The 9,099-nt window shown below is 52.2% G+C and overlaps 1 long non-coding RNA gene across 1 annotated transcript in view; it reads right to left on the reverse strand.

Moving 5' to 3' along the window:
* LOC113195937 (uncharacterized) overlaps positions 1-8,717 on the reverse strand; it is a 176,290-nt gene extending 167,573 nt beyond the window's left edge. Inside the window, exon 1 of the long non-coding RNA XR_003302495.1 lies at positions 8,410-8,717. This is a non-coding gene — a long non-coding RNA (uncharacterized LOC113195937). The remainder of the gene's footprint in view (positions 1-8,409) is intronic.
* Positions 8,718-9,099: the final 382 nt, after the last annotated feature.

Raw genomic sequence — 9,099 nt, forward strand, 5'->3', positions numbered from 1 at the left:
CGTAATTAAGTCTGCAAATGGCAGCCAGGATTCCCCCCTCTCTTGTCTTGCTTGGGCTCTCAAGATTCCCTCAGATTACCAACAAGGACAAAGGAACCCACAGGAACAAGAATGTAACCCAGGGAGCCAGCAGGGGCTGGTCATGAAAGCAGAGTGGGGAAGACTGGCCCGGTCATCCCAAGAGCTGCTGAAAACCAACTGCATGACAGTCAGCAAGGTCCTGATCCTCTCTCAACAGCTGTAAGGTCCCCTGTGAAGTGGTGGTCAGATCGATGACCAGGCTTCGGGGCACCCTTGGTATGTGTTCGGTGCAGTGCTAAATGTATCTCATTTAAACCTCAAAACCTTCCCACACCTAAGAAAGATTAGAACCTTATGTTACAGAAAGGGAAACAAGAGGTCAAGACGAGTCAGACAACTTGCCTGAAGCCACATTCACCAATGGTAGAGCCAAGATTCAAATCAGGTGGGCCCAATTAGATCCCCTGAAACCACTGTACCTGGTTGCATGTGACAGAGAAGACTCCGACTAGGTTGGGTAAATCTACAGTGGGAGACTGGACCTCCATGGGTAACAGAAGCAACCTGGCAGGATTGTGACCACAATTAAATGAGATGAAGCCATGTGAAATGTCAGGAGACAGCAAATACGTGAATTTAACGGAGCCTAAGGGTCCTCGATGTCTCAGCCCTGCGCTTAACAGGTGCTCAGTGGACACTGGTTGAATGGAGAGATGACCAATGAATGTGCAAACCTTACAAGTGTGTGCAAGGAATAAAAGGTGTATAAAAAAGAACCATGGGGGCTGGGGATGTGGCTCAAGCGGTAGCGCGCTCGCCTGGCATGCGTGCGGCCCAGGTTCGATCCTCAGCACCACATACCAACAAAGATGCTGTGTCCACCGAAAACTAAAAAATAAATATTAAAATTCTTAAAAAAAAAAAAAAAAAAAGAACCGTCTTCACTCCAGGACCCAAAGACAGGCACTGGGGGACAAGTCTCTTCTCCAGGTGGGGCTCCGTGGATGTCACCCCTGGATAACACACAGGTGGTCCACATCCCTGAAACCAATCAGCCTCCAGCAAAGACAGTGAAGCTCAGCACACCAAAGAGCAGGTGAAAGGGCCCAGGCTGTTGTCATCTGCCAGGGTGATAAAGCAGGAGGAGATGGGCTGGGGATCTAGCTCAGTGGGTAGAGTGCTTGCCTTGAATGCACAAGGTCCTGGGTTCAATCCCTAGTACCACAAAAAAAAAAAAAAAAAAAAAGAGGATAAAGCAGGAGGAGGCGACATACTTAAGCACCACCCTATCCCTCTACCTCCCAAAACAGCATGAGTTCCTTAAACCACCTAATGAAGCTGGCCCAGTCAGACCCCTAAACGTATGCTAGCACTGACGCTGTGTAGAAATCTTAGTCATTTTTCAACAAGGAGCCCTGTGCTTTGATTTGCCTAGTCCCACATACTTGCATAGTGGGACTATGCAAGTCAAAACACAGGGACCCTGTTGACATAGAACGCATCCTACCTCCCCTGGATGAACCAAAAGGGCCACCTCCCTTCCTGGCCTCAGTCTCTCAGCAGTGAAATGGGGGCACACCCCTACCCCAGAACTGCCAAAGCTGGCCAGGCCCTGCGCACCCAGCCCTTGGCCAGTGTGAGCTGCGTCCTCCTAAATGATGAGATCCTAAGCTTGCCACCTGGCGACTGGGGTGCTAACTCAGGAACTGTCTACCAAGGGGGTCTTTTAAGGGGCCCAAAAGACCAGAGGTAGACACACACCATGGAAAGGTGAGAACTGAAGTGCCCCACTCACACCAAGCCGAGCTGTCAGCTCCTGGAGGACAGGACACAGGACCTGGGCTTGGAGAGGCCCCCACTGATCAAGGGCACGCACAGTCTGAAGCCGCCAAGTAAATACAGGAGGGCCGCGAGCTGTCCAAACGCAGGAGCTCAGGGTGCCATCTCAGCACAGGTAGGGTGAACCACCACCTGACGCCTAGGACTGAGGGGCTCCCAGAACACAGGACTCCCACTGCCAAGGCCAGAAAAGTCCTGTTCACCCAACTGGTAAGCGTCCCTATGTCTGAGACAATGCCATGTCTCTTTTTTTTCCCCTTCAAAAGCAACCATCCAAAGCAAGCCAGCCACATCCCAAGCAGGTGCCAATCCTGGGGGTGGGAACAGGGCCTTAGTTCGTGACACTTGCGTTTCAGATCTAGACAATTCACATTATGCAGAGAAACTGTCCCAAGTCTACAGCAGATTCCGGAACACAAAAAGGCAGTGGAAGGCAGAGGGAGAGAAGCACAGAGCTAGGACCGAGCACCTCAGCGTCCCCAGCGCTGGTCACAACACGACCTGGAAGGAAGAACCCCCAGTGGTGCCGGACAGTGGCAGGTGGAAAGACGGAGGGAAAGACACCCGGCCCCAGCAAGCAGCCAACAGTCCGACAAAAAAGGGGGAAGAAGCCCCCAGCCCACCCCTCACCCTCCACCACTGGAAATAATCCACTTTCTGGCAGGGCAGGAGGTGAGACAGCTAGCAGATGGACAGGGACACCCACGCCCAGCCAGGGCCACCAAGCTCCTCACAGGCTCACCACAGCCACTCCGAGTCCCAGAGTGGCAGGAAAAGGGCCACACTTGGCTCACCTGCCTGACATGAGTCCAACCCAGTGCGGCCCATGGATGACAGCCCCATCTGGTCCCCAACATCATAACAGGGTGCTTCACTGCCCAGCTCTAGCCTGCAAACGCCTTGTCCCTGAAGATGCCATGAGCCACCGTCAGAGGATGTGTCCTGAGACAGTATCAGCCGACAAATCTACCTCTGATCCCTCCCCAGGGCTCCTGGCTGAACACATCACAGGGGTCTTCACGTCAGAATAACAAAATGTTTTCTCCTGTCTTTTAGGGTGACGAGGTCACCCTTCAACTTCTCATAGCTCCTCACTCCGCCCCTCCCAGGCGCAGCTGAGAACCATTTTCAGACTCCAGCAAACACGCTTTTCTTCTCCCCAAACGTCCTGCCCAGCACAGCTCAGGTTAGCCTGTAGGTAGCCCGTAGGGAAGAGGCCCAACACACCCACCCTCCTGAGACTTCCTGGGGTCAAGGTCAGGGTCTGGCTTCAGAGTGTGAGACTGCTTTCCTGCAGTGATTACAGACCTCCCATTGCCTCCAAACTCACTGGGGGGTGACCAGGGAGGTCAGAGACACCACTGCAGTGGCTCCCGCCAGTAACTCTGGAATTCCACAGGCCGCTGTTTTCTCAAGCTTTCTTACACTGAAGACTCAGGAGGAGGGGGCTGTGATTCTCACCCCCACATGCCTTCAAGGAGAAAGCCATTTTCAGACTCCAGATAGCTGGAGTTGAGATAGCTCCAACGGTGAGGCCAGCAGCCTCCTGGGCCCCTGGAGAAGGAGCTAACACTCACAGAGCAAATGCTGGGTATGAACTAGAGAGAGATCTGAAGGTGTCACATCTACAGATGAACCAAATGAAGGTCAGAGAGGTGAAGGAACTTAGTAAGGCCACACAGCTACAAAACAGCCAAGTTCCAAATCCTGAGTGATTTGGCTCTATCCTCCAATAGTTACAGGTGGATGTCCAAGAGGGCAAGGACCTCTTTGACACAGCCACTCCAATGGCAGGTTGCTAAATGACCATGCCTGATCCAGGTCTGTAGGACCCAAATCCCAAATGACCACTGAGACCAGAGTGTAATTCAGGGATGGGACAGTTCACCCAGCACTGAGAACAGTTCCCTATGGCATCACTGAGATCACCCCTTGCCATTGTTGCACCTCCTGCTAAAATGCAATGCCTGTAGATTTTATTATCTGTCAATGTCAGAGCGTGGGACACCCTCAATAAACGTGTGCTCAGTGAACGAGCCATGGGAAGGCCTTCTGCTAAATTTCCTATAAAACCTCGAGAAAGCGCTGTCCATAAGCTGCTTGACAAGTCTCAGGTAAATTCACATCTTGCAATAAACATTTTTTCAATGTTTATGATCCAGAAGAACTTCCTGTCTCCCCAAAGCAAACAGGCCCCTTCCTTTAGACCAAAGACAACCTACAGCTTACCGAGGCCACACCCACTGATTTACATATTACCTATATTCTGAAAGCCAAAGACATTTACTCCCCAGCCCCATAGGAATTGTTTGCCAATCCTTAATTGAGACATAAATATCCCCTACTCAGCACATGCCAACTAGCAAGTTCAGAGATAAAAACTTAACATTAAATTTTAGTGCCTCAATCATCCTCACTATTTTTTGTTTCTCTGTACCTGTCTGTTTTGATCTTCTAATTGCACTTTAGCTTTTTACTTAAAAATAGCTAATATTTCTTCAGTGCGTATTATATGCCAGATACTGAATCGAGTCCCTGAACGTATACCCTTCTCTAACTCTCACAATAAACTCATGGCAGAGGTAAAATGATCCTCTATGTATTAAGGAGAAATGAGTGAAAGAAAAGTAATGACAATCTCATCCACTGAGTGCATAGGGGTGATATTTACTGTCATAATTCAGCCTCAGAGAACATGACAGAGGTTGATGGGGAAATATGGGTGCTTGATCATTATGTAGACTAGGTAGCTGCAGCCAACAGAATTATGGGATTATAAAGCACTAAGGCTCTGGGATTTTTGTGGTCCTTAATTTAGCTTTAGACCAAGGGGTACAGTCACTTCTCACAAATCTTCCAGAATCACAATGAACTAAAGTCTCAGCTGACCTGAGCAGGATATAGAGTTCCCCATGTCACAGACGCACAGACCCTGCCCCCATGACACGGCAGGGGTCACTTGGCCAACACAGCAAAATCAAGGACCTGGGCTTCAAATTGAGTCATCTTCAGGAAGGCCAAGGCCACTTTTGTTACGTAGCATTTTTACAAAGATGAAGATATTCTTTCTTAAATATCTTCATCCTAAGCAGTAATATCTGCAAAATCAAAGGCATTTGTGGGATTTTTTTCCTGAACTTACCAAAATAATATAAAACAATTATTTTGTTTAACAGAAGCTTGCCTGTCCACTAAAAGCACCTTCACTCCTCATCAGCGCACCAAGAAACTCTGGCCAAGCAGGGGCAGAAGGCTGACGTGTCCATGTGCACGCACAGCTTCTGAGCTCTCTGGGGACAACCGTGACAGCTTTGGATGTCTCTGAACTGGGTTTCTTCAAATGTAAGCAGAAGGGTCTCATCCACCTCACCAGATTGGGAGGTCAAGCAGGCTCCTTCCAGGTGTTCCTACAGCAGCTCTGAAGCAGCCCTAAGCTGGTCACTGAAACCCCAGAAGAGTGGACGCTGTGGGAAAACAGGAGGGCATAGAGCCATCTCTGACAACAGCAACTGAGGGTCCACATGGGCAGGAGGGCAGCCCCAAGGACTAGAGCATGGGCTGTCAATCACCACGGGGACCCACTGAGGAAAAGCACAGTCTGAGACATCCGGGCTCAGCAAGACAGACATCCTATCAAACAGCTCAGATGGGACCAGCCAACAAGCTTGTGGGCTCCGAGCAGAGATGCGAACTGCGCAACCGTGAATGGAGAACCGCGGGAGCTGCTTTGGGCACAGGCAGCATCAACACCAGACCCAGCAGCCATGGGAACAGCAGCTGCAGGACCTGTCATCTAACTGGTGAGTCCTGCGGCCACTAAACGTGGTGCTGTCCTGATGGCCATGTCTGGTTTCCCCGTGTCACAGCTGTCACCCATTGTAAGTGTGACAATGCCCCTTTGACAACCCCAAGGGTCCCGGTCCCAGCTTAGAAGAGAAACTATTCAGTTCCCTTCCAATGAGGGTACTAAGCTCAGAGAAGAGAGGTCATCTCTCCAAGGTCACAGTCACAGGGTGGGATGGGAGGCCCTCCAACAAGCAATAAGAGGTTATGCCTCTCAGGTCCAGGTCCCATGGCTTTGTAGGCAGACAGAACTGTGTTCAAATGCTTCCTGTTGTCCCTGGGACACTCTCTGGCCTTGACTCTGTGTGCCCAGGGACTCCAGCAGTAAACAGATCATAAAGACAGCACCGACCCAGCAGCTCTGTTTTGAGGTCTGCATGGAACCCTGTTTGCCATGACCCCTGCACAGATCCTGGCTTAACAAATGGTGACTTGCTGCCAGACTCACGTCCACAGGGAGCAGCCTCCTCACAGACACTGGGGGTGTCTTGTCTGTAACCGTTGTGTGTCTTCTGGTCCCTGAGCCCACACTCACCCTACCATGGGGAGCAGGCGATAACCCAGACCACCACGGTAGTGTTGTTCTAGGAAGTCACTGATAAAAGGAGAAAAACAGAGCCATGGGCCATGTGATAAGCAAGGCACAGCGACCACAGGGCCGCCATGGAAGGGTTGGGGAGAGAAGGCCCCGGAAGGCAGAAAGCAGGAGAGGGTCCATGATGCACCTCCACTCCCACGCTCACCTTCCTGGCAGAGATCCCCCCATCCAGGATAGCTCTGCTCACCACTGCTGACCCAGCGGAATCTCCCAGCCCTGAAAGTCTCCCCAGATCCTCAGCAGCCCCCTCCCTGGCCAGCCACAGCAGCACAACACCCATCACCCTAGGTGGTAAGCCCTGGTGTCCCCAAGGGCACGTCCTACATCCTGACTCTGATATCTCCTGGGGACCAGCACTAGTCCATGCCTCCTGAGGGACAAGAAAGACCCCCAGTCCTAAGGACCCAGCAAGCATTCCACAGCAGGAGGTGGTGGCTCCACACACTCTTCTGGAGAAGTCCTAGCCCTTCAGCTGGAGTGGCCTAGTTTGGATAAAACACCAGGGAGTTCATGGTTTCCTGCTCTGCCTTCTCCTGAAAAAATACCCTTGAGCAAGAAGCCGAACAGCCTCAAGGTTCCCGACCACAAGGCAGGCTCCCAGTCAGCTCGCCTGGTTGGACTGTTGGGCTAAACTATGCAGATGCTCCAAAGGAGGATGTCCTTCCCTCAGTCCTTCTCCGGAAAGCTGAAAGCAAACCGCAGCAGGGCCGCCATCTTGCCAAGCCAACGATGCTGATGCAAGCAATCTCCTGGAGCCAGAGCCCAGTTCCTTGCCTCAGAGAGCACTAGCTGTATGTATCGAATCCAGTCACTTGCACAGATGTTGTGCATCCAGGAGCCATGGGTGGGAGCAGTGTGTGAGAGCCAGAGGACTCTACCACACGAGGAGGTGAGGACAGCCTGTCTGGGAAGGTCCACTGGCAGGACGCAATCGGGAAGCCTATCACTACCAGACCCCAAGCCCTACCCAGTCAAATCCCTGGTGGCCCCAGGTGACCTGAGTGCTTATGGGAACTGCCACTGTCCTTCAGGAAGCCCAGCACTAAGGCCAACACATATTGGAGCTACCAACTTCCTAAGCCACCAACAGACCTGAGAGGCTAATCCTGCCTGTTAGCTGCAGAAGCACAGTAGGCCTATGCTGGCCAGTGCAGCTGTCCACTCCCTCCAGCTGGCATGAGGCTCTCTTCCCTTGCCTACTAATGACCTGCCACTTGACCTACTCACGGGTTCCAAGAACTGTGACCTGTCATCAGCTGTCCATGCCAACCGGTAGTGCCCAGTTCAAAGTCTAACACTGCCTACCTGGCTCTGCTCAGAGTGACCTTCAAGGACCAAGTGACACCCACCATCCCCAAGCCCCAGCACTGTCCAGACCCTGTGCAGAGGGTCCAACGTGTCCCTGACAGCAGTGTCTATTGTGTGATCCTCAACACTGACCCTGTCGAGCAGGATGATCTTTCGCCCCTAAGAAGAGAACAGGGAAAGGAACCCAGCAGCCACTTGCCCCGAATTACACACGATGCACATGTTGGAGGCTGACACTCAGGACAGGCGCCTGCTGACATCCGACTCTCTCAGCGTCAGCCACGTGGACTTACGTTGTTTCCAGGTGTCTGCGTGGAGCTAGACAACCATCCCCCGGGCACCTCTTCCCCACAGAACCTCAGGTGTCCTAATTCACTAACCATCATGTCTTCCTTCATCCTTTCTACAGAATTTAGGACAGTGTGACAGGCGTGTGACGACGTTTTAAAGACACGGACATGCTCCGGAGACCCTGGCCTTCAAGGCACGTACACCCCGGAAGACTTCGATACAAGAACCAGGAAGATCAGTGAAGGGTGACAGGCAGGACAGCACACGTCAGCACAAGGCACAGGGGCAGCTCCCAGGAAGGACCTTTCAATTTGCATCTGTCTGTCCCAGGCTCCCAGCACCATGCCAGACTCATAGATGATGAGCTCATGAAATACCAGCTCCTTCTGAGGACCAGGCACGTCAGAGCTCGGACAGCCACCACTAGCTAGGACAGCCGCGCCTAAAGCCCCAAGCGCACTGGACAGAATATGCAAGAGATGCTTCACAGGGAGGAAATGGAGACTTACGTTTCAGAGGGAGCCAGAGGGAGCTGGCAGCTGAGGTCCTCTGTGCATCCCCTGAAGGCATCCAGGCTGGAAGAAACCACGGAGCCCTCTGCCAGGGGTCTTCCTTAAAATCCCTTGTACCATCCTAAAATGTGCCAGGTGTGTGTAATTCCAGGGCGAGCTTCCACCAGTGGTCTCCTTATTCCCCAGGAGATTTGGACATCACTGTAAATCCATCAGGCTCAGGAAAGATCTAGAATGAGGCTCCTTGCAACTGGCAGCACAGCTGTGTTGAGCAGCATGTTTTTAACCTCCTTCTGGTCCGAAGATCAGGCCTGGGACAGGAGGAAGGAACAACAATCTTGTCACACTCACCGATCCAGAACCGCAGTCGGCCACCCCTCCCTCCTCATGATTGACCCTGACATTCTCAGAGAGGAACTCACAAAAAACAACTTCCCATAACTCTGGCACCCAAGCCCAGGGAGGTCAAGAGTACCTGGGGCTGGTGGTTGAGTGTTGCTTCCCAAAATGCACCCAGGACCCCCTCCAATAGAGGCCTTCCAACTGCTGGGGGGGTCCTCAGAATTGCCCTGGGAGGAGGGTGGAGCTGAGGTGCATCTATTTTGCATAAAAGCAGAGAGAGTTAGGTGTCTGGCTTAGAGCCACAGCAAAGCCAGGCCTGGCACCAGGCCTGGGCTCCCTGCAGAG

Source organism: Urocitellus parryii, chromosome 7, assembly GCF_045843805.1.
Source record: "Urocitellus parryii isolate mUroPar1 chromosome 7, mUroPar1.hap1, whole genome shotgun sequence".
Classification (NCBI taxonomy): Eukaryota; Metazoa; Chordata; class Mammalia; order Rodentia; family Sciuridae; genus Urocitellus; species Urocitellus parryii.